Source organism: Hylobates moloch, unplaced genomic scaffold (assembly GCF_009828535.3).
Source record: "Hylobates moloch isolate HMO894 unplaced genomic scaffold, HMol_V3 SCAFFOLD_24, whole genome shotgun sequence".
Lineage (NCBI taxonomy): Eukaryota > Metazoa > Chordata > Mammalia > Primates > Hylobatidae > Hylobates > Hylobates moloch.
In genome coordinates, this window is record NW_026652299.1 from 35,279,884 (window position 1) to 35,306,314 (window position 26,431).

Consider the following 26,431-nt stretch of genomic DNA (forward strand, 5'->3'; position numbering starts at 1 on the left):
AATGTGGCACATATACACCATGGAATACTATGCAGCCATAAAAAAATGATGAGTTCATGTCCTTTGTAGGGACATGGATGAAGCTGGAAACCATCATTCTCAGCAAACTATCGCAAGGACAAAAAACCAAACACCGCATGTTCTCACTCATAGGTGGGAACTGAACAATGAGAACACATGGACACAGGAAGGGGAACATCACACACCGGGGCCTGTTGTGGGGTGGGGGGAGGGGGGAGGGATAGCATTAGGAGATATACCTAATGCTAAATGACGAGTTAATGGGTGCAGCACACCAACATGGCACATGTATACATATGTAACAAACCTGCACATTGTGCACATGTACCCTAAAACTTAAAGTATAATAATAATAAAATAAATTAATAAAATAAAATAAGAAAATACCATAAACAATTATATACCAACAAATTAGATAACCTAGGTAAAATGAAAAAAAATTCCCAGAAACACACAAATTGCCAAAACTATCTTAGCCTGCTAGAGCTGACACAACAAAGTACCACAGACTAGGTGGCATAAACAATAGAAACTTATTTTCTCACACTTCTGTAGGCCAGAAGCCCAAGGTCAACGTGTCAGCAGGTTTAGCTTCTTCGGAGGCCCCTCTCCTTGGCTTCCAGACAGCTGACATTTCACTCTGTGCCCACATGGCCTTTTCCTTGTGTGCACACATCCCTGGTGTCTCTTCCTCTTCTTATTAAGGACACCAGTCATATTGGATTAGGGCACCACATTTTTGGTATTATTTAGTCGTAATTAGCTCCTTAAAGGCCCCGTTTCCAAATACAGTTACATTGGGGTTCAGGGTCAATATATGAATTGGGAAAAGGACACAGTTATGTCCATAGCACTGATTTAAGGAGAAATAGAAAATATAAACAGATGTATAACAAGAGCTTAAATTAGTATCAAAAGCCTCCCAACACAGAAAAGCCCAGGACCAGATGGATTCCATGGTGAATTATACCAAATGCTTAAACAAAAATTAATGCAATTCTTGTCAAAATCTTCCAAAAAAATACAAGAAGAGGGGAGACTTCCTAATGTATTCTATGAGGTCAGAATTACCTTATACCAAAGCCAAAGACACAAAAAGAAAAGAAATTACAGATCAATATTTCTAATGAATACAGATGCAGAATCCTCAACAAAATACTATATATCCAAATGCAACAACATATGAAAAGGATTATACATGATGGCCAAGTGGGATTTATCCCAGGAACGTAAAGGTGATTCAATATATGAAAATTAATCAGTGTAATATACATTTCTAGAACAAAAGGAAACACAATTATCTCAATGCAGAAAGGAGCATTTGATGAAATCTAATACCTCTTATGATTAAAAAATAGTCAGAAAACAAGAATAGAAGTAAACTTTCTCAATCTGGTGAAGAAATTTTATGAAAAACTCACAGCTAACAGCATATCCAAGAGACATATTCCATAGGCATATTCAAAAGGCTAAAAGATTTCCCCCTTAGATCAGGACCTTAAGATCAAGGATGCCTACTTTCACTATTTATTTAACATTGTACCGGAGATGTTAGCCAGAGCAATTAGGCAAGGAAAAGAAATTTAAAATATCCAAATTGGAGAGGAAAAAGTAAAACTATCTCTATTCACAGAATACATGATCCTACATAGTAAATCCCAAAGAGTCTACACAAAAACTACTAGAGCTAATCAACAAAGTTGCAGGGTAAAAGATCAACATGCAAAAATCAGTTATGTATCTATGTATCAGCAATAAATAATCTGTAAGGGAAATTAAGAAGTCAATTCTATTTATAATAACATCAAAAATAATAAAATGCCCAGGAATAAATTTAACAAAGGATGTGAAAGACTTGTATACTAAAAACTATAAAACACTGCTGAAAGAAATTTAAATGACCTAAATAAATGGAAAAATATCTCATCTTCCTGGACTGGAGGAGTTAACAGTGTTTAGATGACAATACTACTCAAAGTGATCTATAAATTCTATGCAATCCCTGTCAAAGTCAATGGTCTGTTTTTCAGAAACGGAGAATCCAATTCTCAAATTTGCATGGAATTTTAAGAGGCCATGAAAAGCTAAAACAATCTTGAAAAAGAAGAAGAAACTTGGAGTACTCTGCTTGCCATTTTCAAAACTTAGTACAAAGCTACAGTAATCAAAACAGTGTAGTGATGGCATAAGAATAAACATACAGACCAATAGAATAGAACTGAGAGTACAGAAATAAATCCACTGTCTATGGACAACTGCTTTTCTACAAGGGCAGCAAGAACATTCAAAAGAGAAAGGACAGCCTTTCAACAAACGGTGCTGAGAAAACTGGATATCCACATGCCACATGCGAAAGAATGAAATTGGACCCCCTACCTCATACCATATACAAATACTCACTCAAAATAGATCAATGAACCTAAATACAGTAAAAGAGTTAAAATCACTTTTTCAAATCTTAGGATAAAACATAGGGATAAATATTCATGACCTTGAAACATGCTGGAACTAGATAGAGGTAGTGTTGCATAACATTTTAAATGTACTAAATGCCATTGAATTGCTCAGTGTAAAATGGTTAAATTTATGTTACATGGACTTTCCTCAATAAAAAAGAAATTAAAGAAATGAACAGGACTGAGAGTCAGATTAAAAGTTCCAATTTCTTCTTTGCAATGTTTGATCTTGTGGCGGAGTGCCCTTAACCTCTGTCTCACTGAAAAATTAGAGATGAGAGTTCCTGCTCTGTGTATGTTACAGGATTCTTAAAAAGGTCAAAAGAAGTGTTGTACTGAAACAGTCCTTTGATACTGCTAGGTGCTCTGCCAACACAAGCTGCCATGGCGATTCCTGCCCAGTCCTGTCAGTGCCATACCAGGCGCCTGGGCTGGTGTGTGCATTTGTGGTTTCATTCTCACAGTGTGGGTGTGGTTATGGAGGGGGAAACTGGGAATTGGAGAGGTGGAAGGACCTGCCTCGTGGCACAGGACTGGAGCTCAGATTTCTAATTCCAGACACACAAAGCTCTTTCCACCACAACCTACTGGCCCCTGCAGCAGACTCTCCCAGCTCTTTGCCTTCAGAGTTGCCTGTTTTAGTGGGAATCCTGTGCAAATGGCAGTAATTATTGAAACTTTTCTAAATAACTCTTCTGTCAGCCTCACTCCATCACTTGGTTTCTATCCCTAATTCAGATGCCACCCCCGGTCAAGACCACTCTCTCAACAGCCGCCAAAGTGCTTGAAAAGAACAAGAAATACCCGCAGCAGCTGCTCCATTATGAGAGATGGTAGCTTGTGCTGAAGCAAAGCCTCCACATGAGCTGGAAACCTTGCAAGCACAGACTGCGATGCCCCCAGCCTCCACCCACCCACCACCCCTCCACAGCAGGCTGCACACACCGGAAGCATGGGTGCATAGGAAGAGGAAGTTAATGGGCAGTGTGGAAAGGCAGGGGGGTCCCAGGTGGCCACTGTGCCTCTCTGTGAACTAAGGGAGTAATAGTAGCAGCAGTTATTTGCTGTGAGCCTTCCTGTTGCAGGCATGGTCCTTAGGAAAGATTCATTATTCTCATAGCAACCATACCAGGCAGGAACTGTTTCCCCATATTCAGAAACAATGGCTGAGACTCTGGTGATGTCCCCCATTCTTCCAACTGACAGGGTCTGGGGTAGGCGCTGGCAGGGAGCTGGGCAGTGAGGGTAACAGGCACATTCCTGCCTCAAGCAGCTGACAGTCTCATGGGGTTAGGGGCTGGGGAGACCCCAGCCTCCTGCAAAGTGCTTGGTGTTGGTATGTTGCCATGGTAGGCCTCAGTAAGAGGCAGCCTGGACAGGAACAGCTGCACAGAGAAAAGGGGGAGGGGTCATGGGAGCTGGGCGTGGTTTCCCAGACGGAGGGGAGCAAAAGCAGGACAGAGCCTGTCAGGGCCCTCCAGGGTGGCAGGAAGACCCAATCTCACCCTTCACTCGGCTGTGCCCTCTGCAGATGAGGTTCCAGGCTGCCAGCCCAGCAGCCTGCCACCTTTCCCAAGCTCAGAGGCCCAGCTGGGAGCTGGGAGCAGGAGTGTTGTCACAGGTGAGGACACCTCCAGAGGAGAGCAGCAGGCACCCAGCCTGGAAGCTTGTGGGACCTCCCTCCTCCCAGCACCAGGACACCTCTCCATACCTGGGGTTCCAGGCCACACTTAGTGACGTCCTTAGGGGTGCCCTGAGCCCAGCAAGTCTGTCTCTCCAAACTGAAACGTCCCTGTCTGAACAACAGACAGCACCTCCCATAGGGCGGCAGGGGTGAGTAAGGCAGGCTTTGAGGCAGGCATGGGGGTGACCCCTCCTGTACACTGAGCACAGTCATCCTCTAATCCTGACACCCTGAGAGGTAGCAACTATTAGACATTTGACAGCCTAGGGAACTGAGGCACAGCGAGGTTATGAAGCCTGTCTGAGGTCGCAGAGCCCATGGGTGTGGGGTTGGAGTTCCACCTGCAGACCCTGGCTCTGAGTGCCCGCCGACCCCAAATGAGGGCCCACACCCGCCTATCCCTCCACCTGCCTGGGATCTGGATGGCAGATGCCCCACATCTCCTGGTAGAGGTCATAGAAACAGACACCCTGATGGAGCTGGGCAGAGGACACTGAAGGCTGGGGCGCCACTGAATATTCCAAGCAGTGGCAGTTGCAGACATGAGACAGGCGCATGGCAGAAAGCACCAGGCTAACCAGGGAGGTGCTGCCAGTGTCTCCTGAAAAGCAGTAGAGATAAGGAAAGGCGCAGCCTGAGGCCCGGAGCTGTGAGCTCCATCTTCACCTAACAGAGGGCTTTCAGGGCTCACCAGGTCCAGAGAACCATTAGGTGGAGCTGCTGATGTCCGAGACTAGAGGATGGAACATGGTTTTGCCATATTAGACTCCATGCCTGTGTGGTTCGTGTTATTTCAGTTAGTCTCTCTGATCTTACTGAACACTCTTTATACGTACAATTCCTGTCGTCAAAAATCAACGTGTCTGAAGGTATTGAAGTCTTTTAAAACAAAGTCAATATTTCTCAGAAAGACTCCAGTCCCCCAGTGGATAAATGGTCAGGCTTCCTCAAAGATCACTTTATGCTTACTAATATCACATCAACCAGATGTAGGGTGACCACATAGGGTGATCCAAAATGGGACACTTTTGAGAGTGAATGGGGGCCCTATTGTGATGCTATAACAACAGGCAAAACTGGATGTGGTCAGCAAACTGGGGCATGTGGTCAACCTGGACAGAGAGGACATGAGCAGTGCCACCATCAGCCAGATGTGCCCCAGTGGAAAGACATCTGGCTTCTTGCAGAGTGGCATATATTTTCTTAAAGAAGAATAGTTTCCAAACACAGGACTATGGTTTTTATGTCTTCAAATACCTGCTGTATTATGACTAGTTTATGTCATTAAGCTGATCTAAGATGAACAGAAAAGGGTAGTAAAAAGACAGGTTGCAAAGTTTAAACTTTCAGTATCCTTCATCCAAGGAAGTCCTTTAAATGTGGATTAAGTCATCACTTAGGCAGAATTTAAGTATGTTTTTCAGATTTAGTTAAAATTTAGGGCAGAGTTATAAGTACGTTTTTAGAAATAATGACAAATCATTCTCAAAATAGATGGTTTGGGCAATACAGAACAGTCACTTTAATAAAATTTAACCCAAGCATCAAAAATGGGATAATCTATATTGTTGCATTTCTTTGCATCATTCTTTTATCTGGCTCCCTAGAGGGAGCTAATTTAATTTGAAAAGAGTGGAGATATTGACTCCAATGTGTGTTCCCAGGGACATCAGAGCAGAATCAGATCACTCAGAAGGAAACTTGTCTCTCATATCTGTAAATGGTGAGGTCTACAAAGTCTTCTTCATGAGGAAGCTCTTATAAACCAGAGCAGTCTTCAAAATCTGATTTTCATCAAAAACCCTTGGTCAGGATCTAGTTGTATTGTGGGGAAAAAAATCCTAAGCCTGGTGTTTTGTCAGTGTCCTGAGCTGGACACAGTGGCCACAGGTCCCTGCCAAGGGAGAAATCACGAGGTGCAATGAACACCTTGCAAATGTCTGTAGACATCCCACTATTTATTACTGGTAAGAAAATCTCATTTGATGCAAGTTGGGAATTTGGACTCTGTCCTGAGAAAGGCAGGTTCTCTGATTCAGTAGATAGAAAAAAAAAACATAGATGCTCTGTCTGGACAGGAGTACAAGCTGGAGGAAAACCCAGCTTGTAGCAGTCATGACACCTGACCTATGTGAAAGCCAGTGCCTTCATGCATTTGATTTCAATTGTCACAGCAGCGCTGTGATGCAACTGGCAAACTTCCACCAAACCCCTTCCCTTTCTCTGGGCACACAGTATGGAACACACTTCCTGGCAGCCTTTGCAGCCCTGCACCATGTGACTACGCTCCAGCCATGGACTGGGAATGAAGTTGACACATGCTCAGTGAGCTCAGGCAGGTCTTCTACTCTCTCTCTCTTCCACTATCTGCAGCCACATGTCAATGCCAAGGGTATCCAGGACTGGACCTTGGGGATGGCAGGGACTCTGTCAGCCTGGGCCTGTGAGAAGTGCAGAGAGCACCCTCCACTTCTCACCTCCATGGACGGGGCTTCCTTGAGTAAGGAATAAAATTCTAAGGTGTTAAGTCAATGCCACCGAGAAGCTGAGGTTGATCTATTATAGCAGCTAGCTTTATCTTAGCTGATAAAAACAGCATGTGGTTATTAGGTGGCACTGGGCTGATAGAGGGAGGGGATGCAAACGTGTGTGGCCTGCCTTGGACCTAGGATGCCCCAAGCCTCCTGCCTGCACCTACCATGTAGGGGCATGGCCATCCTGCTGGGGAGCTATCTGACTCCATTTCACCACCAAGGAAAACATGGCTGAGAGGCCAAGTAATTTGCCTATGATTAAGCAGCTGGCAAGGGTTACAAGCAGGATTTGAATCTGGGTCCACCCAGATCCAAAGCTGTTACCTTATTAAAACAGAGCCCTGGCTGCCCTGGCCCCATGTGCAGTGCTCCACTCATGTGGCAGCCACATCCTGGTGCTTCTCACCCTCAGTTCAAGAATGAGCATGATGGAAGTAGTGACCCCAGCAGTTTGTTGGGGTGCTCCTACCTGCTCCCTCCCATCCTGAATCAGGATGCCTTACCCCAGGATGACTGCACCCTCCCCAGTGAGTAGCAGCTGCTGCAGAGGACCACTCACCCCTCAGACCCACCACACAGTGGCTCAGCCCGCCCCCTGCCCCAGTGCAGTCTCTGCATCTCCACACCACCATCCTGCCTCCCTGTGGCCGCTGGCGGGAGCCCCAGAGTACCACCCCTGAGAGTTGGTATGTCTGCACCAGCCCAGCGTTTCCAGCTGCCCACCAGGGTAGCTGGCTCCCCTGCTGGCAGCCCTGCCTGCTCTCCCTGCTCCTCTCCTGCACCTCCCAGGTAAGCGACTTGTGCTGGTCCTGGGCCTGATGGGCTACATGCCTGCCCTATCTCCCCTCATCTAGGTTCACCTGTTGACGTCCCAGCTGCTCTGATCTGTTCAACTTAGTTCAAGAAACATTTCCTGAGCCCCTGCTGGTGGCCAACCCTGGAAACACAGAAGTGGCTCAGAGGGGTCTGTGGCTGCAAACAGCCCTGGGCTAATGGGAGAGGCAGGCCCAGGAAGAAAAGATTCTGACTTAAGGCAGTGAGTATAGGAATTGTTGTTTTCTCTTAAACTCACCGAGCTCCTGATCTGCGCCACGGTCACACAGGGTCACCACACACCAGGCAGGAAAACAAAGAAACACACCCTGCCCTCAAGAGCTATGATTTCACTGGGGGACAATGTGTCAGATGGGGTCACTGCTGCAGGACATGCGGGAAATTCAGGAGGAGTCCAGGTGACTACCAGGATTGAGGCCTGAGCAAGCGGAAAGACAGAGACAGCAAGATGCCTTCATATCTGAGTAAGACGCAAAGTGCACAGTCGGGAACTCAGAGGAGAAGAGCCAGGAAGGAAAGTCTCGATGAATTTAAATTTTTTTAAATTTATAACAAGATTTAAAACACTAATTTTATTATTCAATTCAATTGCTCAGAATTCTTCATGAGCCGGTCTGTGAAACGGAACTTTTACATTTCTTTCCGTCCCCGCTGCTACAGAAAGTGCAGGGGCTTCCCTGTTGGAGATGGGTGGAATGCGCGGCCTCTTCCCTCAGAGGTTTGGAGGCATCACTGCACTTCTTCCTTGCTTTACCTCTGCCATGGCAGTTTTAGTAACCACCTCTCTGGGTGGCTGCAGGACCATGCTAAGTCCTGATGGAAAGATACTAGCTATGCAAGAAATGTTAGCTCCTCCCTCTTCTCTCTCTCTGCACTGTGGGAGACTCCCTAATGCAACTTCTAACAAAAATGTGAGCCTGGCTGAGTGCAGTGGCTCACACGTGTAATCCCAACACTTTGGGAGGCCGAGGCAGGCAAATCACCTGAGGTCAGGAGTTTGAGACCAGCCTGGCCAACATGGCAAAACCCCGTCTCTACTAAAAAAAATACAAAAATTAGCTGGGTGTGGTGGTGCACACCTATAATCCCAGCTATTCGGGAGGCTGAGGTAAAAGGATCACTTGAACCCAGGAGACGGAGGTTGCAGTGAGCCAAGATTGCGCCACTGCACTCCAGCCTGTGAGACAGAGTGAGACTCCATCTCAAAAAAATAAAAGTGAACCTGAAAGACCCACTGTGGTTTGAGGATGAGGCATCCTCCGTGCAACACCCTGTCCCACCACCTACTAGACTCAGGACCCACTGATGCACATGGTCTCAGACACCTAGCACATTAGGCTGTGTGTGCTCTCCCACGGGTGGGTGGGGTGCCCCAATCTGGCCCACTGGCTGTCTGCGAGCTGGCTGTGACCACCTGAGCACCAATCTGAATGTGTGCTCCCAGGTGTCCCCTCCTCAGGGACCAGCCTCATTCTAGGCTTATTGAGAATGAGGGCAAGACAGTTCCTAGCCCCTGAGGACATCAGGATTGAACAGGACGAGGACATGGAGGACACTCACAGAGACCCCCAGGCTGAGTGAGTGGTGTTCCAGGCCACTCCCTCTTCCTGATCCAATCCCTTCCTCCCTCTTTCCTGATGGGACACTGAAGCAGAGTTGAGAGAGGCCCTTCCTGAGGCTGTGTTGGCGCAGGAGCACTCTGCCCCCACAGAAACACTCATAGACCCCAGATGTGTCATCAAGGACCACATTCAGCTGCAAGCAAAAGACAACCCAACTGACAGTGGCCTCCACATATCCGGGAGAGGGTATCTTAAGCATAGCAAATGCCAAAGGAGGCAGTCCCAGGAAGGCGCTCACCCTGGCTTCACTCCCCCATTCTTTGGCCACAGATGGCTGATACTCTGGCCTCCTGTTTGTCTATCAAGAGAGGTAAGCAAAGAAGGAACATGCCTAGGCCACAAAAGCAAAAGCTTTGCCCAAAACCATCAGATGGTAACTCATCACCAGACTGTGTCACCTGGCAATGTGCAGATGCACCAGAGGCTGAGGAAGGGAGGTTTCTGTCCGGGCACATTAACACCCAAACAAAATCAGGATTCCATTCTTAAGGAAGAAGGGAGATGGATGTTAGAAGGACAAATAGCTGAGCTAGGAGTTTAAAGGTTTCATGTTATACCAGATGGGTCTGAGAGGGACTGGGAAAATATTGGAGTCTGCCCAAAACATCCAGAGAGACCATTAAAGGGGCAGAGGGAAGGTTGTAGAACCAATGTGGGGCCTGCTTGCCCAACACAGTAAGACCAGCTATCCACATGGGTTTTGCCATGGCAGAAAGGAAGGCATTTATTTGCAAGGCACAAAGCAGGACGACCAGCAGCGAATGTTTAAATTCTGACTTCCCCAATGGCTTGCCCAAAAGGTTTCTAAAGGCAAGGGTAAATCTCATGAAAGCAAAGGTGATAGGCAAAATTGAAGTCAGTACGTGGGAGTTACACATTGGTTTTGGCCCAAAAAGATGGGATATCTTAAAACAATGGGCTTACATGTCATAGGTAAATTCAAAGATTTTCTGATTTACAATTAGGTAATGAAAAGCTTTCTTTATAAATTTGAGGTCATCAGACAAGAATGTTAGCTCTGGCTGGTGGGTGTGACTCCCTCAAGGCCCTTCAAGAAGAAATTTAGAACAAAGAATTCAGGTCTAGAATTCAGTCTTCAGGTCCCCCTTCCCAGAGGCCTATGTGCCACAGATCTGTTTGGTGGGGGTCCAGGTTTCTGCAAAACAACTCTGGGACATATGTTAAGATGTTATCTTTAGTTTCCATTGGGAACCAAGCATCTGACTCTAACTTCCTTGGCGTTGGCGGTTCTTTTAGACTACTATCTTTTTACTTATCAAGTTGCTCATTTACTTCTCAGGGCTAGCTGGGTACCTGGAATTTCCCTTAAAGGAACTCAAGATTTTCCTTTATTTCCATGCTTGGGGGGCCACAGGCCCTAAAATAGGGTCCCTGCTCTGTCTCAGGAAAATGAAAAAATGTGTGGCTTGCTTTTATCCTACCAGGTATAAGTCAGTACAACAAAATGGTTAAATAATATTCACTTAGAAACATTTTTCTGGAATCCAATGAAGATCATCAGGCCGAAAAAAATCCCCAAACCAAAAGATATGCCTGAATAGAAGTATGTGAAAACTGCCCCATTTATAGCCCTTGAATTCATTCTTCAATTTTAAGTGTTTTACTTTCACAGCCTTCAAAAGCCACTTTCCCATTTAGAGAAGAAACTCTCTTAAAGGGAGTATTTTTTTTCCAAGATCTCTCTCCTGATAAAGTGCCCCATGGAGATCTTATGCCACTTTTCATCCTTTACAACAGGTCAAGAAACTCCCAGGAAGAGCTGGCTCTCAACCATGGGCCCACGCTTTCAGTATGTGCAGCCCCCACACGTGTGAACTTGCCTGTTCCCCTGCACCAGGGGTCTCCCCTCCAGAAACAGAGGGGAGGTTTCCCCATCAATCCTGCTTTTAAAAAAGAAAAAGGGGGGGGGGGCGGGGAATCACTTAGTTGGACCTGACTTTTTTCTTTTTCTTTTTCTTTTTTTTTTTTTTGAGATGGAGTTTCACTCTTGTCGTGCCCAGGCTGGAGTGTAATGGCAGGATCTCGGCTCACTGCAACCTCTGCCTCCCAGGTTCAAGCGATTCTCCTGTCCCAGCTTCCTGAGTAGCTGGGATTACAGGCACCTGTCACCATGCCCAGCTAATTTTTATATTTTTATTTTTTTAGTAGAGATGGGGTTTCACCATGTTGGCCAGGCTGGTCTTGAACTCTTGACCTCGGATGATCCGCCCATCTCGGCCTCCTAAAGTGCTGGGATTACAGGCGTAAGCCACCATGCCCAGCCCCCAGACCTGACTTTCTAAATAAATCAATCCTGTTAGCAGGCTTCAGAACCATGCCATGCACCCAGTCACCCATCTGTTCAAAGTGAAGCGCAGGAGTCCTGAGCACAGCGTCAACCCTCCGCACCTCGAAGCATCATTCCTAACCCACCCAGCCAGGAAAATGAAAATGAGGCTTCTTTCCCCATTGTACCATGAGACAGCTGAAGCTGAGGTGGGTTACCTCATCCAAGGCCATCCAGACAAGCGGAGGGAGGCAACGGTCCACATTCCTTCCACTGCCGCACACACTTCCCTACACATCACATATGATTTCCTGGGGGGACATAAAGAAAAATAAAAGAAAATATTGCATCTATCTTATGCTAATAAATGCCCAATATATCAATGCATCTCCTCCTCTTTGTGAATACCCAGTTCCCAATAGTAGCCCCTATTACAGCAGCTCCTAGGTTCTTGGGTCTGGTGAAGCTAGTAAAAATCTTACACACTTCAAAAATGCAGAAGCACAATCCCAAAATTGTCACTGAGAGAAAAACTGAATTTTTAGAACCAGGTTAGTTTTCTGTTTGTTTGTGTTTTGAGACATAGTCTCTACTCCACCCAGGCTGGAGTGCGGTGGCACGATCTCAGCTAACTGCAACCTCCGCCTCCTGGGCTCAAGCGATCCTCCCACCTAAGCCTTCCAAGCAACTGGGACTACAGCTGTGCACTATCACACCTGGCTAATTTTTTCTTTTTTTCTTTTCCTTTTCTTCTTTTTTTTTTTTTCTTTTTTTGTAGAGATGGGGCTTACAGGTCATAGGTAGATTAAAAGATTTTCTGATTTGCCATTAGTTAATGAAAAGTAGCTTTGTTTATACATTTGGGGTCATCAGGAAAGAATGTTAGCTCTGGCTTGCAGGTGTGACTCCCTCCAGGCCCTTCAAGAAGAAATTTAGAACAAAGAATGGTAGTCCAGAATTCAGCCTTCAGTTCCTCCTTATCGGAGGTCTATGTGCCACAGATCTGTTCGGTGGGGGTCTGGGTTTCTGAAAACCAACTCAGGAACATATGTTGAGATGTTATCTTCAGTTTCTACAGGGGAACCAAGCATCTGACTCTAACTTCCACTTTCTCAGCCTGTTGTTTTAGACTACTATTACCTTCTTGCTTATCAAGTTGCCATTTACTTCTCAGGGGTAGCTGGGTGCTAGCCTAGGCTAGTCTTGAACTCCTGAGCTCACGTGATCCATCTGCCTCAGCTTCCCAAAGTGCTGGGATTGCAGGTGTGAGCCACTGCACACAGCCTAGCCAGGTTTTTTGTTTTGGGATTTTTTTTTTTTTTTTTTGAGACAGAGTCTCACTCTGTTGCCCAGGCTAGAGTGCAGTGGCATGATCTATGCTCACTGCAACCTCCACCTCCTGGGTTCAAGCAATTCTCCTGCCTTAGCCTCCCAAGTAGCTGGGACTACAGGCACCTGCCACAACAGCCGGCTAATTTTTGTATTTTTAGTAGAGACAGGGCTTTACCACGTTGGCCAGGCTGGTCTCAAACCCCTGACCTCAGGGGATCTGCTCACCTTGGCCTCCCAAAGTGCTGGGATTACAGGCGTGAGCCACAGCACCTGCCCACAAGGTTAGTTTTTAATTAATCAGCCCATGATAGAAGAAGAAGGAAAGAACATACCTAAGACAGATTGGCATATTAGTCATTCATTTCCAATGCTGATATACACATGGCTATACAACCATACACATACATGTGCACACACATCTGACACACACTCACCTACACACACACACACACATATGAACACATATCTCTCAGGCAATTCACATATTCTAAAATACTCAGAGTAATTGATCATAAGGTGCCATCTGTTTATCCATCAACTGTAATCATCATCGTCGTGTCTAAAACCCCCACTGTTTCACCTAAAGTGTTAAATACTGCCTGTTGTTTTCTTGCTGTCTCTTTCACCAATTAAGTTTAATTCCCGCTGGCAAAGGAAAAAGTTACACACACACACACGCACACACACATACACACATACATACACATAGAATTTCTCCGAGAGTATCGTTAGGATTATCTCACCTGAGAAGGGAGAGTGAGAATCATGAGAAAGCTGAAAATGTTAAGATTGGATTTATTGTTTTGCAGAAAGGGAGTAGCTGAAACTCCCTAGTAATAAGCAGAAGCTTTGTTTTCAGTTCTGTGATATTAACCTTTATTTCACTAAGATAAAGCCGACAAAATTAGAACCCCCCACTTGCATTACAACTACACGGGGGTGGTGGGTCCATGAGGAGTAGACCCCCTATGTGACCACAGGAGCAGCAGCAGGACAGAGGACCTGCCGGGGTCGCCAACAGGGACATCTTGGCCCAGACATCATGGACAGGGTCCCCCTTGGCTCACCCGACCAGGCAGGTAAGACTGTGGGGCCAGCAAAGCTCACCACCTCACTCAGGGACAAAGACATCCTGCCCAAGCATGGAAGTTGGAGACGAAGATGAGTGCCAGGTGCCTTCTTTGCCCCCTGTATCCCTAACAAATAAGTTTCTAATAGAAAGACCCAGGCCTTAGAGGTGCTCATGGTGATCAGCACATGGGGGAGTGTGGGAAGGACTGGGTTAGGACACACACAGACACACACCTAAGACAACACTGAAAGAGCTCTCCTCCCCACCCCTGAGGCCACAACTGGGGCTCTTGCTGACAGGGGCACCCACAGCATCTAAAAGGAAACCATCGCTGCCTTCTGCTCAGCAAAGATGACCCCATCCTCGCTCCAGAAGGAGAAGGGTCTCTGGAGAGGCCCTCCCAGGACCCTGCCCTTGCTGCACTCAGGTCCCTGGTGTTTGGATTTCTGCTTCCAAATTGTTTAAGTGCAGGGCCTCTCATCTTTTCCCCCAAAGTGAAAGAAACCTCAGTGGATGCTTGGAAACTACATCAGGAGGCACAGGCGATTACATGTCCCAGAGCCAACGCTTGTACATTCCCAAGCAGAGACCAGCTGCTAGGATGGCTTCTAAAGAGCCTGGCATCCCTGGAGCAACAGAATCCAGTGGCACATAAAAGTAAACCAAAGGCTAGTGTTGGAGGAAGCACACCCACCACTAACAAAGGATGCACAGTGGATCCTTTAAGACACTTAAAGGACTCTTGGCCTCCAAACCTCACTTCCACAAAAGCTTATTTTTCTTCTCACAAGGTTTGTGTGTCCCGCCCCTAGCATTTCTAAGACCTGGCTAACATTTATAGTTCACTGCCACATGTCTCTCACTTTCATCTGTATGAATTTCCCCAGTGTTAAAGAATCCATTGCGCCCACCAACCAACTCAAGCACAGAGGTCATTCCTTCTGGAAAGCGTCCCAATCCCAGCCTAGAGGATGAGGCTGGCATCTTCCTGCTGGCCGGGTCTTCTCCGCAAATTGGGATCTGCCTCCCGGGAGGATGACACCCATGGCTGCTTTATAGTTGACACACATAACTACTTTATAGTTAAGTGTTGAATAGCTCACCTTGGCCAGGAGCTAGATTCCTGCTGGTGGGAAATGCATAGCCTACTTGCTGTACCCAAGCCCCTGGAGCTTTCATTCTGCAGCAGTTTCTCCAGGAACAAGGTCATTCCTAAAGGTGAAAGGATACCAAGTTTATAACTTGAGTTTATAATGTATTTCAAACTTTTTTTTTTTTTTTTGAGATGGAGTCTCACTCTGTCACCCAGGCTGGAGTGCAGTGGCACAATCTCGGGTCACTGCAAGCTCTGCTTCCCACGTTCATGCCATTCTCCTGCCTCAGCCTCCCGAGTAGCTGGGATTACAGGCGCCCGTCACCATGCCCGGCTAATTTTTGTATTTTTAGTAGAGACAGGGTTTCACCTTGTTGGCCAGGCTAGTCTCCAACTCCTGACCTCAAGTGATCCACCCACCTCAGCCTCCCAAAGTGCTGGGATTACAGGCGTGAGCCATCACGCCTGACCTTAAACTTTTTAATTATGAAAATAACACACATAGAAAAGTGCATAAAACATGTATTTATAATTCACCCAATAATAGTAAAAGTCATGCCCAACCACACCTAGGTGAAGATCTACAGCCTGCCAGAAGCCAAGGTTCTCTCCCTGACCCCTGCCTCAACCCCCATGGTGCCCACCATCTTGACTTTTACCATAGTCAATTCCTTGCTGTGTTTCATTTGTTCACCTGCATATGCATCCCTACACAACGTACGGTATCATAACATCCGTAAATTTTTTTTCCTTTTTTTTTCTGAGATGGAGTCTCCCTTTGTCGCCCAGGCTGGAGTACAGTGGCGCGATCTCAGCTCACTACTGCCTCTGCCTCCTTGGTTCAAGTGATTCTCCCGCCTCAGCTTCCTGAGTAGCTGGGACTACAAGTGTGCACCACCATGCCCAGCTAATTTTTGTATTTTTAGTAGAGACGGGGTTTCACCGTATTGGACAGAATGATCTCAATCTCTTGACCTCATGATCCACCCACCTCGGCCTCCCAAAGTGCTGGGATTACAGGTGTGAGCCACTGCATAAAATCCTAAGTCCCCTGCCAACTGAATGTACCCCCTCTTGGGCAAAAGGACCCCAGAAAAACCTTAAAAACTGAGTTCTCAGCCATGATGGAATGGGAGGTCAGACGTGCCTCGTTATCCCCCCTCCCTTTTGCTTGCACTATACACACAACTGACCAGCATTCACGTTAAAATAGAGGCCGTAAGACTGACAGAACAGGCTCTGTGGCAGTAAGATGACACATTATAAACAGGACCCAAGGCCATGTCAGGCAAGGGTTAAGTCCCACACCCCTACGCTTTAAAGAATAAACTATTTTCTAACTGTCATAAGGTTCTTCTTTTTCTCTAGCAGCAAAACAAGCACTGGCCATGAGATAAACAAAATTAAAGCAATTTGTAGCTCGCCACTAGACAATGACTAACTGAGCCCACTGTTTCATCAGCCATAACTACAGCTTTGATTGGACAACAAATGGATTTCAGTAACTTTCTCCAGATAACAAGACCAATCACCACAGACTGGTTCTGGCCAGTTTACAGAGGCTGCCTTCAGGTCCTGAAAAGATCTTTTCACGTGCAGGGCTTAATTGTAATAGATTTAAACGTTAAGTCTCCTGCCCGAGGTGGATATAGGTCATGGGTTACACACATGTGTGTTCAATACGCATGCATCAGGATAGTCTTCATGCATATTCATAGCTCCTCCTGTAAGCTGTTGAATATGAATGTTCAGCCAACCTGTTCGGCACAAAGCTCCTACCTCAGCCCCTCCTCTTTGAAAATGCCTGTGGGCTTTGCCAGAGGCTACGTTTCCCAGCCTGAGGAATGGCCACCTTACAGACGCTAACCCTTATAAGAAATAAAGTCTTCTCTCTACCTTTATAAATTTGTGATTTTTTTAATTAACACATTTAAACTCTATCGAATATGAAGTATACATACAGATAATGAAAAACGATGCAGTTAAACAAAAAAATACTTTCTTGATTAGAATTTTCATTTTATGCTTATAAAAAGAAAATTTATGATGTGTGTGCACATAGATTTTATTATATATTACGCTTGTGCATGCATTAAAAAAGAAAAATTAAGCAAAATATTCTGGTTCAGGTAGTTTTAAAACCTCTTCCTAATTGGGCTCCACATTCTCCACATCACTTTTGACCCAGATTGTCTGTGTCTGTGTTTCCCTTGCTGTATCATTCTCTATGCAAAAAGAGTGCTGGCCATTGAGAATTTCTTACCATAGTACATCTCCACTGTTTCTGGGCTTTCTTGCAGACTGCTGGCAGTCTTAGCATCATAATTACCACAAAAGTCAAGACCATTTGACCTCATTAGCCAATAGGTGACATCATCTTCAAACTTCCAGAGCCTCATCATAGCTCATATAGAGGAGCTGCTGGTGCCACTGCTGAGTGTCTGGCTGAGTCCAACTGCACAGCTGGCCTTTTTGGCAGTTTGAGCTGCTTAAGAATTTTTAATTTGTTTTCATGTATGTGTGAGGCATCAGCTGGAGTTAGTAAGTTACAAGTGATAAGTATTCTTTTTAATAAGCATAAAATGAAAATTCTAATCAAGAAAGTGTCAGTTTAATTGCATCATTTTTCCTTATTGGTACATAAGATAATGGCACACTTCACAGTCAGTAAGATTTTAAATGTTATGGATACAGTATGTTGTTTAGGGACACATACGCAGTATTTAGGAGTGCACTGTGCTACGGATCATGAAGGTCAAGATAGCAGGTTGGCAGGGCACAGTGGCTCACACCTGTAATCCCAGCACTTTCGGAGGCCAAGGCAGGCAGATCACGAGATCAGGAGATTGAGACCATCCTGGCTAACATGGTGAAACCCTGGCTCCACTAAAAATACAAAAACTTAGCTGGGCGTGGTGGTGGGCACCTGCAGTCCCAGCTACTCGGGAGGCTGAGGCAGGAGAATGGCGTGAACCCGGGAGGCAGAGCTTGCAGTGAGCTGAGATCGTGCCACTGGACTCCAGCCTGGGTGACAGAGCGAGACTCCGTCTCAAAAAAAAAAAAAAAAGAAAAAGAAAAAGAAAAAGATAGTAAGTGCTTTGGGAGGTGAGGCAGGGGTGGGAGAAACAGACTCCTGGGCTTCTGTCTAGGTCTTTACCCAGGTGTGGCTGGGTATTCACTTTCATTTACACCATGAGGTATGAGTCAGACATTCAGGCAGGGCTCAGCTAGGCAGTTCTCCTGCTCCCAGTGGTATCGTCTGAGGTGACTGAGCAGTAATCAATTGATGGACGGACTAGAGGTTAGATGGGCTCAGGGGTCCCAGAGAGAATATCCTAGCAACAAGCAAGTCAAGAGATTTCACCTGAGTTTTTAATCTTGGTTTCTTCTAAAAGTTCTGTTCTTTTTTTTTCAATACTACTATATAACTTTATACACTTTCCTATTCCCCGCAAATATTTTCAAGTTTGTCTTGATTAAACATAGTAAGATTTGTTTTATATTCTACATCTGATTATTTCAACATTTAAGTCTTTAAGAATCCATTGTTAATTTTTTGGGAGGTGGGGTGGTGCTGCTGATTTTCCTTCATGGTATCTTACTTCATTTGTACTTGACCATCTTTGACTATGTGCAGTTATTGTACTTGGGAAGTTATTAAAAGAGTAATCTTTGAAGGCCTAGATGAAGGTATCATCCTTCAGAGAAAACTGAAAATACCTTTTAGGACACCATTTCATGTCCCCACAACTTCCACCTAACCCATAATATAATCACCTTCTGCTCTCCTCTCCCTGAAGTCTGGTTCTCTTGTGAGGCAATGTTAATGAGAGCCTTCTCCTTCACCTTGAACACCCTGGGGTCAACAGGTCGAGTTGGCTATTTCCTCACTTGTCAGTGCATAGCTACAGCCATTTTTTAAATTCCTCATTAAAAAAATACTTGTTCCATCTTTATTCATAGCATTCAGCTAAGTAACACCCTACACCTCAGAGATTTCATCTCTTGAGCTCTATTGTACAAGATTTTTGCACCTGGTTCACAACGTTCCTTTGCATCCGATTTCTGTCACCACTCAGAATGACATCAACATGTATTATTACATCCACTTTAAATTCAACGTGACCATAAATGAGTCCTACAAATTTGCACCCTCTCTTCCTGTATTTCTAGTAATAGTGAATGTGCGAATGTCTCAGCCACTCACCTAATCACCCAACCCAGAGGCCCAGACACTTTCCTAGACAACTCTGCCTTCCAGTGAGCACCAAGTGCTTCCTTAATATTTTTTCCATCTACCCCTGTTCCTGTCCCCACTGCCCCTGCCTCCATTCAGCCTCCTTAATCCCCAGGCTTGGATGCTGATAAATGACTTGAGTGGCACCTACAAAACAGCTAATGAAGCTCCCCACATCCTCCCACCAGGGCCTCCACAGAGCTGGTATGAACTACAGAAAGGGGCAGTTACTTTCCCCATGACGCTGTCATTCCCATTAGTATTGCAAAGCCTCTATTTTTTAATTTGTCCCACAGCATGACAGACCCCAAACGCACATTTGCTACTGGTATAGATACACACATTAAGACCAGTAGTGACTGTTACAGCTCACATAACAGCTGAGTTCCATTGCTTGGGCTGACTTTATGTGTGGGGGGAATGCAAGCCTCTAGAATCCCATGAGAACTGACTTCTACATTGGGTGCTTTTCTGTCTCCTCCTGTGTCTCTCACGTAAGACGCATCAATGAATGCTATTAAGTTAACTTGGGAACAAGACTATATGATGAATCAGATGGAGGCCACGCATCTTCATTGAAGGCTGCGAGGTGGTTGTGCTGCTGTCCAGTCAGGATCTGGCAACAGAGTCACTGGGCTCAAAGTTCACACCTTCCTAGAATCCCACTAGGGTCAGCCAGTAACGCTTACAGAGCACTGACAAGTGCTGTGTCGTAGGAACTTTAAAAAGCAGCAGCAACAGGCCAGGTGTGGTGGCTCACACGTGTAATCCCAGTACTTTGGGAGGCCGAGGTGGGTGGATCACTTGAGGTCAGGAGTTCAAGACCAGCCTGGCCAACATGGTGAAACCCTGTCTCTACTAAAAATACAAAAATTAGCTGGGCATGATGGTGCACACCTGTAATCCTAGCTACTTGGGAGGCTGAGGCAGAAGAATCGCTTGAACCTGGGAGGTGGAGGTTGCAGTGAGCGCCACTGTACTGCAGTCTGGGCAACAGTTAGACTCTGTCTCAAAAAAAAAACAAAAAAAAACAAAAAAAAAAGACAAAGCAGCAGCAATGGCACAAGGCCCAAACAATTACAACCCCGAGCCAAGGCCTGCACCTTCCCAAGCAGAGACCCAATGTTGGAGTGACTTCTAAACAGCCTGGCATCCCTGGAGCAACAGAATCCAGTGGTACACAAAAGCCAACCAAAGGCTAGTGTTTGAGGAAGCACACCCATCACTAACAGCACCGTTATTCTCCTTACAGAAAAGGGAGAAGAGATGACCAGCTAGGAACTGACTCCAAGTACAGGCAGGAAAACAATGGCTACTTAAGGATCCGAAAGCTTCTTTAGCTTCTCCTAGCTATTGCAAAAATGTACCTAGTGATGCTTCGCGTAGCACCACCATGAGTGGCTTGCCTCTCAGAAAAGACAGGGACCCATTGCCTGCAATGCACACCAACCTCAACAAGGTGGAGCTATTTCTTCGCAGTGACAGAGCTGTTGCTACATGGAGCTATTGCTTCATTTGTAAAAGAGGTGGCTTTGGGGACGGAACTATTTCCCATCCATCAGCCAACAACAAATATTCCAAATACCTGACCTCGGTCTAACGATGTTAGAAATTATCTAAAGGAGCTTTATGCCCTTGAGAGGCTAGAATTTTGGTAAAGCTAATGTATCTTGTTTTTGTTTTGGGGACAGGGTCTCACTCTGTCACCCAGACTAGAGTGCAGTGGTGCGAGCTTGGCTCATTGTAACCTCCACCTCCCAGGCTCAAGTGATCTTCCCACCTCAGCCTCTCAAGTAGCTGGGACTACAGGCACCCACCACCAGGCCTGTCTCATTTTTATGTTTTTGTAGAGATAGGGTTTCACTATGTTGCCCAAGCTGGTCTCGAACTCTAAGCTCAAGCAATCTGCCCACCTCAGCCTCCCAAAGTGCTGGTTTTGCAGGCGTGAGCCACCATGTCTGGCCTAATATATCTTGTTTACAAGCACATGAGGTGTTACCTATCAATAAATCATCCATATATCTCCATATATGGACTCCTGAGGTGGGGAAAGTTTCTTTAAGTTCTTTTGTAAAGGCCTAGAGATTATAATAGGCAAATCTCTGAATCCCTGGCGATGCAGTGTCACCAATATGGAAAGCCTTCATAGGTAAACACAAAGAGATACCTTGGTTCCTCTGCTAAAGGTATAGAAAAGAAAGCTCAACATAAGTTTATTACTAAAATTAGTTAGGTCACACAACAGGAGGTTAAGAGGTTGAGTATTACAACTGTCAGACATACCAAAAATATATTTCTATCAGATCTTGTAAAAATATGTAAGCAAGCTAACCTTCTTTGTCACTTTTCCTTCCTTTTTCATAGTTAATATAAGGAGACTACTACAAGGCAAATGTCCTTTATGATTCTCTTTCTAGTTCTCCAGTTATAGGTTCTATTCCCTGTATTTGAGCTAGGGAGAGGATATAGCTTTACACATGACCATGATTTTTCTCTGGTGTAAGCTACGACAGTAGGGTCAATCAAATGATGGACTTATTGAGTCAATGTGTTGAAGAAAGACTTCAGCAAGCAGGACCTCTTGTCTGACCGAAGATGGCTACACATCCTCCAATTTGCCCAGTGGAAAGGCTCACTGAAGGTGTCCCATCCTTGTCACCAAACTTTTGGGGGCAGAAAAGAAACTTAACACCCAAAGGAACATGCCAATTCAAAAATAGAGAATGATTAGATAATTCTATTATTTAGAAAAAACCTGAATGCATTCAGGTAGCCAGCAAGTGACTACACAGCTATGGTAGATTTTTAGCTGTGTTGTTATGGAATTAAAGCTACAGTTACTATCCCTCATTCCATTTTTAGTAAACAGCCAGAGGCTATTCAATTTGCATCAGTAGTTCCGTTGAGTTTACCCTGATGGCCTGATTTTTATAATTCTTTATCAGGCTTACCCTGATGTTCTGTTGTTATCATTCGTTACCACTACCTCCTGTAACCGCCCCAAAGTGTACCCACACACACGAAGGCATGTTCAGTTTCCCACACTCCACCTCAACAACTGGCACCAGAATCTGCCCAGTTGCTCAAGCCAAAATCTCAGGAGTCATCCTGGTTTTCTCTCTTGCTACCCTGTGGCCCCATATCCAATCCATCAGCAAAAAAGAGCTGGGAGCTGGAAAGGCAAGACTCTCTTCCTGTGAGTCCTTCACTCCGCCTGCACCTGTCTGAGCCACCATTCCACTCCCTCTCCCACCTACAGCCTGGTGATGTCTCCCTTCTCCTCTGCCTTCCCTCTTTGCAGCTCAATCTTTCTTTCCCTAAGTTATCAATTGCATAATAAAGATTATAAAATCACTCTATCCCAATAAATATAGCTTCTATCAGTCTTAATGATTGAAGCACCGCAGAATTCTCGGTTTGGAAGGGGGTTTTGCTGCTTAAAAAGTTTCAAAATCACCGCCAGAGGGAACCAGCAGCCCTTTTGTTGATAACAGAGCCAGCTCCTCTTGCACGTGAATAAGCAACCATAAATGAGACACAGCACATTTAGCAGTCTTTTAAAATCATTTAAGCTTTAAAAATCATTTAAAATACGTTTGTTTAAAAAAAAAGTAATTCAAATCAAGCATTTGCAACATACCTAAGATACCTCTATGGAGACTTAGCATCTACAAGACCCAGTTTGACAACTGCCAGCGCCAGAGAATAAGGGAAGTTTCTCAGCCCAAGTCACACAAGGCCCTCGCCAACCCACCTCTGCCTGCTCCCCAGGGCTCTCCTGTACCCCAGCCCTCTCTCTCCCTAAAGCCAGTGGGAGGCTCCGCGATTGTCCACCCCAAATCCTTTCCACCTTTTCGGGAATAGCAAGCGAATCCCAGAGATGAGGTCACGTGATGCCGTCCGACCAATCTGGTGTGAGCAGAGGCCCCCATTCTCGCGGGGAGCGGGGCGGGGCCGGGAGCGGAAGGAGCAGGGGCGGACAGAACAGCGTGCGGAGGGGGCGGGGACAGGGCGAAGAAGGGCGGAGAGGGGGCGGGAACAGGGCCAGGTGGGGTGGGCGCGCGTGCGCGGGAGGGCGGGCACAGCAGGCGCAGGGTCTTTCCCACATCCTGGGCTGCAGGGTGAGGAAAACCCATCCCGGAGGAAGCTGGCGGTTAGGCTGGCTGAAGGTATTCTGCATGATAAACACAACAGTTCTCAAAAAAGTAATGATGTCATACCAGACCAGCAGGAGGGGGTGTTCTGTGACCATGTATGCTTGATAAATTCTGGATTAAGCAACGTAGGCCGGCTTCTTTTTCAATAGACGTATTGGGTTATTCCCCGAGGGTGGCGGGGGGAGGGGGCTGCAGCCAGAGCACCTCCCACTCCTTCTTCGCAGGGGTTATTTCTGAAGACCCCCTCTTGGAGGAGCTCTGCTAGGGCCCTGCGCGCACCTGCTGCCCTGGCCTCCTGGCCAGCAGCTCCCCCAGGCTCTAGTGTGTGTATGGCCTGGGCTACCTCCAGGTACTGTCGCCGCAGGCCTTGGGACCCGTTCCCGCCGCGAGGCTCCCGAGGTAGCTCCGGCCTCTAGTTCTCAGATAGCTCCGTCGTCCAGCCCAGAGCCGGGCACTAGTGCCTTCCCTGAACGCTTAAAGTTGTTGAATGGATATGGACAATGATTAGAATCGGGTAGAAAACATTAAGTGATGGACAGTATGTTCTGTTTGGGAAATACTGAAATGTGCAACACAAGCTAGAAATAACAACATCCAGAACAGCACAACTTTATAAGACCCGCGCTGAAGGAGGCAGCATTTGCGTGAGAGCGCCCGGCGCTGCACAGAAGAGCTGGAACGCCCAAGGGAGGCTGCTGCTCAGCGCAGGACCCCTGGGCTCCCGGAAACGGGATAGCGTTGCTTATCTTTAAGGTAGGCTTGGGAAATACCTTTCTTCTCCGTAGTTTTGTGGGTGTATATACAGATACTCCTTGACTTACCATGGGGGTTACATCCCAGTAAACCCATCCTAAGTTGAAAATACCATGGTCGTCAAAGGTGCATTCAATACACTTAACCTACCGAACATCATAGCTTAGTGTAGCTTGCTTTTAACGTGCTCAGAACACTTACAGTTGGGCAAAATCCTACTTTATAGTTAAGTGTGGAATATTTCATGTCATTTATTGAATACTGTACTGAGAGTGAAAAAGAGAATGGTTGTATGGGTACTCGAAGTAGAGTTTATATTGAACGTGTATCACTATCACACCAGTAAGAAGTCAAAACATCATACGTCAAACCATCCTAGATTGGAAATCGTGTGTGTGTGTGTGTGTGTGCGCGCGCGCGTGTGTGTGTGTGTGTGTGTGTGTGGTTAACTGATAGGCAAGAGACATTTCCTAATGGCCTGTTTAATGACTCCAAATTACCTTGCATCACTTCATTGAGAAGGTGATTTAGTTTTCCCTAGGTGGTGAGGCACTATTTAAAAATTAATTTAAGCAAGAACTCCAATAAACGTGGGTTCATCTTTCGGTCTCTTATTAATCATATTCCTGAAAGAATTGAAGTTCTCTACCTGAGGCGTTTTGAAATTTTTTTCAACGTGGTTTTATGATAGTTATTTGAAATTACTGGACGGAGAGAAGACCATTTGTTATAGTTTGTGTACCAAGAGAAGTTCCAAGTGTGCCCCTGTTAAATTCCTTGAAAAGTTTTCACCTCTTGGGACAGACACTTAAAAGAAACTGAACTGGGTCTTGCTCAGTAATCAATTTAAAAAGCTCTAGTAACTGAGAAAGTAAAATTCCATTTGCTCGTATGCCTGTCTTGCAAAGATCTATCAAAACTCCATGTTCTATTGCCTTTCTTTCGAATGAGAGCTGGAGCAGCTGACAGGGAAATCAATTGGTCCCCACCCTATTAATGCTTAATTAGCATTGAGCTTGCTAGCATGTGAGCGCTCCCATAGGAAGGAGAGGAGGGAGCTGTGAGCACTGGCTGCTGGGGGGCTTTTGCAAGCAGCCCCCATGGATGGAGCCCAAAGGAGGAACACAGTTGCCAGTACTTTCTGGCTGACCGTGACCCCTGCAGTGTCAGGATGAGCCATATCACACCACCAGTGTCACACCAGAAGGGCATGAGGCAGCAGTTCATGTGTGGTTGCACCTGCCCACCTCCCCGAGGTGGTCAAGGAAAGGGCAACATCAGAGGACCACCATTGTGAAGCCTCTGAGAAGTCATTTTTGTTTCCTGCCACTGAAAAGCTCAGAATTGTGAGAGAGCCAGAGAAACTGCTGTCACCGAACACCCCATCAGAAGTGACCATAAGGGTTTTGTCTCTGCTCCAAGACAGGACGCCCCCACGATGTGGTTGCAATAAGTGGGTGGTCCCTATGGTTGATGGTCCCTAAGTGGTGAGGTACTATTTAAAAATTAGTTAAAGCGATAACTCCAATTAAAGTGGATTCATTTTCAGCCTCTTACTATATCCTTATTGAATACGATTTATTATTTCAATGTGATTCAATTATTTCAACAATGGTAGTGTCTCACCAACCACAACATGGTTGAGCCCCTTCTGGTGGGACCTCAAGGGTGTTACCATAACCAGTGTCCCTCTCCAGCTGATTGGGCCCCACCCTCAGTCCCTGCTCAAGGAGGCAACACGGCTATTTGTTGCCGAGGAGAAGCAGCTTTGTGCACCTGAGTGGGCATTATCCCCAAAAGTGGCCCATAAATAAGTCAGCGCCCCCCACCCCCAGCCCCGTGATGGTGAGCTCCTAAGGGCGTGAGCCTCTCGTGCCACTGGAGGGCCTGAACAGAGGCTTAGCTGAGTGGGCCTTTTCTGTGGCAACAAAGGGCCAGAGAAGGGCCATCAGGCTTGGAGAGGGCTTACATCAGACAGCTGAGATGAGACCAAAGGAAGTGGGGGGTGCACGCAGCCCTGACACTGTGGGCCTTTGCCTGCATGCAGCCTCTGCCCTGCAAGGGACAGCAGCTTCCTCCCACCTACAATTCCTGCAAGTCTCCCATTCTCGTGGGGTGCCTCCTTTGGCTTTTTGCTTTTAGGTTTGTTGTGTTTTGTTTTGTTTTGTTTTGTTTTGTTTTGTTTTGTTTTGTTTTGTTTTAATTTTAAGAAAAATCTGTTCAGAGCATGGGTTAATTTGCTAAAGCAATCAGGATGATTCCTTCTGAGATTCAGGGTGGAGGAGGTCATAGAAAGCATGGGCCGTTCAGAGGCAAGAGGACAGGAAGTGGGCACCATGAGAGATGGAG

At 46.0% G+C, this 26,431-nt stretch overlaps 1 long non-coding RNA gene across 1 annotated transcript; it reads right to left on the reverse strand.

Annotated features, from left to right (window-relative positions):
• Window positions 1-5,728: 5,728 nt before the first annotated feature.
• Window positions 5,729-22,970, reverse strand: LOC131382443 (uncharacterized). Its single transcript, XR_009211943.1, has 6 exons — window positions 22,927-22,970; window positions 18,125-18,270; window positions 14,946-15,054; window positions 11,657-11,749; window positions 7,768-7,947; window positions 5,729-6,569 (listed from the first exon to the last, which is right to left on the reverse strand). It is a non-coding gene; the product is annotated as an uncharacterized LOC131382443 (long non-coding RNA).
• Window positions 22,971-26,431: the final 3,461 nt, after the last annotated feature.